Source organism: Oryctolagus cuniculus, chromosome 2 (genome assembly GCF_051225735.1).
Source record: "Oryctolagus cuniculus isolate XC-2025 breed Fujian yellow rabbit chromosome 2, ASM5122573v1, whole genome shotgun sequence".
NCBI lineage: Eukaryota > Metazoa > Chordata > Mammalia > Lagomorpha > Leporidae > Oryctolagus > Oryctolagus cuniculus.
The window spans coordinates 194,088,587-194,094,709 of NC_142868.1; the positions used below are offsets into that span (position 1 = coordinate 194,088,587).

The 6,123-nt window shown below is 37.4% G+C and overlaps 1 pseudogene; it reads left to right on the plus strand.

Annotated features, from left to right (window-relative positions):
• The first annotated feature begins 1,553 nt into the window (after positions 1–1,553).
• Positions 1,554–2,278, plus strand: LOC103347833 (actin-related protein 3 pseudogene; annotated as a pseudogene).
• The last annotated feature ends 3,845 nt before the right edge of the window (positions 2,279–6,123 follow it).

Here is a 6,123-nt window from a genome sequence, read left to right on the forward strand (position 1 = left end):
ATTTGTTAAAAACTAAACAAAAATTAAATTTAAAAAATTATAAAACAAACACACACACACAAAATGCAATGTCTGATCATCCTTGAGTGCAGCACATTGAGCTACTGCCTGTAATGCCAGCATTGCATAGTAGAGTGCCGGTTCAACTCTTAGCTGCTCTGCTGATTCAGCTTCCTGTCATGCTACTGGGGAGGCAGTGGGAGATGGTCCAAATACTTGAGCCTCTACAACCCACGTGGGAGATGAGGATAGAGTTACTGGTTCCTGACTTCAGCTTCACTCATATGTGGCTGATGTGGCTATTTGGGGAGTAAACCACCAGATGGAAGATTCACTTTCTCACTCTGTTTTTCCCTGTCTCTCTCTCTCTTGCTCAGCCTTTTCAGTTAATAAGCAGATATTTTAAGACATGCAATGTATGAAACTTAATTAGATGATGTACAAAAAACTAACAGACATTTCCGGGCAGTTGAAGGAACTTGAATATAAACAGAGTCCTGGATGTTGTTTTGGATATATTGGCATTTTCTGGGATTTGATAAAGGTTCCACAAATTTGTGAAAGAATGCCATTATTCCTAAAACAGCATGATGAAGTATTTAGGATTAAACAACAATAACAAAACAGGGAGGCATTTGCCCTATTTCGTGTATCTAAAACACCACTGATTGTAAGATGTGTCATTACTAGTTATACAACTAAGAGAGAAATATGTTGCCAATAAAATTATGCATGCTTTCATAAAAAAAAGAAATTCTAATATATTTAAAGGGAGACATATACTCAAATACAATAGTAATGGGGGACTTCATTACCCCACTTTCAGTAATGGAAAGATCAACCAGACAGAAAATCAGCAAGGAGTCAACAGACTTAATCAACACAATAGACCAAATAGACCTAACAGATATCTACAGAGCTTTCTACCATGCATCCACAAAATACACATTCTAATCAATGCATGGGACTTTCTCTAGGACTGATCACATGCTAGGCCATAAACCAAGTCTCAGCAAATTCAAAAAAAAAAAAAAATTCAAATCATACCATGCATATTCTCTGACCACAATGGAATGAAGTTGGTAATTAACAACTCAGGAATCACCAGAACATACACAAATATATAGAGACCGAACAGCATGTTCCTGAATGAACAATGGGTCACTGAAGAAATCAAGAGAAATCAAAAATTTTATGGAAACAAGTGAAGATAACAATACAACATATCAAAATTTATGGGATACAGCAAAAGCTGTGTTAAGAGGAAAGCTTATAGAAATTGGATCCTACACCATAAATTGAAAAGGCACCAAATAAACGAGCAATCAATGCATCCCAAGGACCTAGAAAAACAACAGAAAACAAAAAGCAAAATAAGTAGGAGAAAAGAAATAATTTAAGTTATAAAATAAATCAGCTTTGGCTTGCCAGCTTCCTCCCTGGACGGAGAGGGCAGTCCAGCTGTAGATGGTCAGATAGTTCCCATATCCTGCCATCAATCCCTGGCCCCAACCATCATGGAGCAGACAGCAGCAGCAGAGGCAAGGAGGTAGATGGTGGGACAGCTGCTGGCCTGTGTGGTGGACTGTGGCATGGGGTACACAAAACTAGGATATGCTGAATCACAGTTTATCATCCCTTCCAGTATTGCTATTAAAGAGTCAGCAAAAGTGGGTGATCAAGCTCAAAGGAGGGTGATGAAAGGCGTTGATGACCTAGACTTCTTCATTGGTGATGAAGCAAGAGAAAAACCTACATATGCACCAAGTGGCCAATTCGCCATGGTATAGTTGAAGTTTGGGATTTGATGGAAAGGTTAATGGAAAAAGTGATTTTTAAATATTTAAGGGTACAACCTGAAGACCATTATTTTCTTTTGACTGAACCTCATCTGAATACTACAGAAAACAGGGAATATACTGCTGAAATAATATTTGAGTCTTTCTATGTTCCAGGCTTGTACATTGCTGTACAGGATGTTCTTATCTTAGCAGCATCCTAGTCCTCAAGACAAGTAGGAGAATGGACATTGACTGGTATGGTAATAGACAGTGGAGACGGTGTCACGCATGTCATTCCTGTGGCTGAAGGGTGGGTGATTGGCAGCTCTATTAACATTCCAGTTGCAGGACGAAATATAACATACTTTATTCAGCAACTGCTGAGAGACCTACCAAAAAAAAGGGAGAAGTCTCATATCAACAAAATTAGAGATGAGAAAGGAAATAGAACAGCAGACACCAGAGAAATTGGAAGGATCATCATAAATTACTACTAGCACAGTATGCCAGCAAATTGAGAAACTCAGAAGAAATGAATAGAATCCTGGACACATACAACCTAACTGCATTGAACTATGAAGACATGGAAAACCTAAACAGACCTAACCTAACAAAGACAGAAATTGAATTATTAATAAAGACCCTACAGGCATAGAAAAGCCCAGGACTTGAGGCTTCACTGCTGAATCCTACCAGACATTTAAAGAACTAACTCTAATTCCTCTCAAGCTATTCTAAAAAATTGGAAGGGAATGAATCCTCCCAACATCCTTCTATGAAGCCAGCATCCTCTTAATTTCTAAACTTGAAAAAATACAACAGAGAAAGAGAATTACAGACCAATTTCCCTGATGAACATAGATACAAAAATCCTCAACAAAATGCTAGTCAATCTAATTCAACAACAAATATAAAGTAACATTCACCTGGACCAAGTGGGATTTATCTCTGTTATGCAAGGATGGTTCAACATTTGCAAATCAATCAATGTGATATATTACATTAACAAAAGAAGGAACAAAACAATATGGTTTTCTAAATAGATGCAGAGAGAGAGCATTTGATAAAATAAAACACCATTTCATGATGAAAACTTTAAAAAACTTGGGTATAGCAGGAACATTCCTAAATGTAATCAAGGCAATTTATGACAAACACACAGCCAAATCCTACTGAATGGGGGAAATTTGAAAGCATCCCTACTGAGATCTGGAACCAGACCAGGATGTCCACTCTCACCATTGCTATCCAATATAGTCCTGGAAGTTTTAACCAGAGCAATTAGGCAAGAAAAAGTAATCAAAGCAATACAAATTGAAAAGGAGGAAATCAAAGTACTCCTATTTTCAGAAGACATGATTCTATTTATAGGGGATCTAAAGACTCCACTAAGAGACTATTGGAACTCATAGAAGAGTTTGGTAAAGTAGCAGGATATAAAATCAACACACAAAAATCAATAACCTTTGTATGCACAGACAATGTCATGGTTGAGAAAGAACTGGGATCAATCCCATTAACAATAGCTGCAAAAATGAAATATCTTGGAATAAATTTAACCAAGGATTTCAAAAATCTTCATGATGATAACTACAGAACATTAAAGAAAAAAATAGAAGAAGACATAAAAAGGAATAAAATCTTCCATGTTCATAGATTGGAGGAGTCAATATTATCAGAATATCCCTACAACCTAAAACAATTTACAGTTTCAATGTAATACCAATCAAAAATACCAAGGACATTCTTCTCAGATATAGAGAATACAATGTTGAAATTCATGTGGAAACACAGAAGAACCTATATAGCTAAAGCAATATTACACAACAAAAACAAAACTGGGGTCATTACAATACCAGATTTCAAGACATACTACAGGACAGTTATAATCAAGAGTCTGGTACTGGTACAAAAACAGATGGAAAAGAATAAAAACACCAGAAATCAACCCACACATCTACAAACAACTTGTCTTTAACAAAGGAGGTAAAATCAATCCCTGGAGCATGGATAGTCTCTTCAACAAATGGTGCTGGGAAAACTGAATCTCCACATGCAGAAGTATGAAGCAAGACCCCCATCTTATACCTTACACAAAAATCCCCTCAAAATTGAATAAAAATCCCAATGTTCATCCTGATACCAATCAAATTATTTGAAAACATTGGGGAAACTCTTCAAAACATTGGTACCAGCAAAGACTTCTTGGAAAAGACCACAGAGGTACAGGCAATCAAAACCAAATTGACAAATGAGATTGCATCAAATTGAGAAGCTTCTGTACTGAAAAAGAAACACAGCAAAGTGAAGAGGCAATAGACAGAATGGCAAAAAAGTATTTGCAAACTACATAACTGATAATGGATTAATAACCAGAATATATAAAGTTATGAAGAAACTCAACAACAATTAAACAAACCACACAGTGGGCAAAGGACTTAAACAGACATTTTTAAAAAGAGGAAATCCAAATGGCCAACAGACACATGAAAAATCCTCAGGATCATTAGCCCTTGGGGAAATGCAATTCAAAACCACAATGAGGTTTCACCTCACCCCAATTAGAATGGCTTTCATACAGAAATCAACAAACAACAAATTCTGGTGTGGATGTGGAGAGAAAGGTACCCTAATCCACTGTTAGTGGGAATGTAAACTGGTACAGTCACTATTGAAGACAGTATGTAAATACTTCAGAAATCTGAATGTAGACCTATCATATGACCAGCCATCCTACCCCTGGGAATTCACCCAAGGGAAATGAAGTCAGTATATGAAAGAATTATCTGTACCTCCATGTCTATTGCAGCTCAATTCACAATAGTTAAAATATGAAATATCCTCAAATGCCTGTCAACTCAAGCCTTGAAAAAGAAATTATGGAACATATATACCATGGAATACTACACAGCAATTAAAAAAATTAAATCCTGTCATTTGCAACAAAATGGTTGAAACTGGAAAATATCATACTTAGTGAGATAAGCTAGTCTCAATAGGACAAATACCATATGTTCTCCATGATCTTGATAACTAATAGAGCACCTAAAATGTAATGTGAAATTAACACTTTGAGATGCAATGACTTTGGACATTCCTTGTCTTGAATGTTAAAGAACAGTTTTTTTTTTTCCATATTATTTGTTGAACTCTACTTAGTGTAGAGTTAATTGTATGTGTCAAAGTTTGTTGAAAATAGATCTCAAAAAAATCTCAAAAAATAGAAGATATGCGAAACAAATTTTAGTTTGTACTAAAGAGTCAAGCACAGTTGAATAATCTGCCCTCTCACAGAAGGCATATCTTTATCTTCTGATATCATGACCCAAATAGTGCAAAGTTTTCCTATGGATTCACAACTTTTCTTCGCGTGCTTTGTGTCCTTTAGCAGATCTTCTTGAGCACAGCAATATACTGTCTACATAGCAATTGATGGTTGATCTTTTTTTTTTTCAGGCAGAATGGATAGTGAGACAGAGAGAGACAGAGAGAAAGGTCTTCCTTTGCCGTTGGTTCATCCTCCAATGGCCGCTGCGGCCGGTGCGCTGCAGCCGGCGCACCACGCTGATCCAAAGGCAGGAGCCAGGTGCTTATCCTGGTCTCCCATGGGGTGCAGGGCCCAAGCACTTGGGCCATCCTCCACTGCACTCCTGGGCCACAACAGAGAGCTGGCCTGGAAGAGGGGCAACTGGGACAGAATCCTGCACCCCGACCAGGATTAGAACCCGGTGTGCCGGCGCCGCAAGCTGGAGGATTAGCCTATTGAGCCGTGGCACCGGCCGATGGTTGATCCTTAATCAAAATTAAATCTGTGGTGTTTTAATTAGACATCATTTTATTTGTATATTGAGAAAAACATGAGGGAATTTCCATAAACACCTGAGTCACAGCCAACCAAAAGCAAATGAATACTGACTGCCTTTATCCACTGATATCTCAAGAAGCTTGTAAATGACACTCTGAAGTGTGTACTTGATAGTTAGGAACTCCTGGGAATCTTAGAATCACAGTTCTATTGATTGCCCTGAGGGCTTGTACAGATAAGTAGCCTTTTCCATTAGGCTCCTTAACTGGTAATGTGGGAATACTGCAAAGACTATTGTAGGATTCAATGAGTTATTCTAATAAAGATTCAATAACAGGCTTTCCTCCTGAGGTCACTTTAGGTCTTAAGGCACAATGCTGCATATTTTAAGAATGGGTTTATATGGAATAATTTTAAGTTTTTAAAGTTATATCCATGCACGCATCTCATCTCAATGGTGTCTATGGGCTACATCATTTAGGGTAAATGATATATTTATTTTGCGAATGACATTGAGTGCACAGAAATAGTCTATCT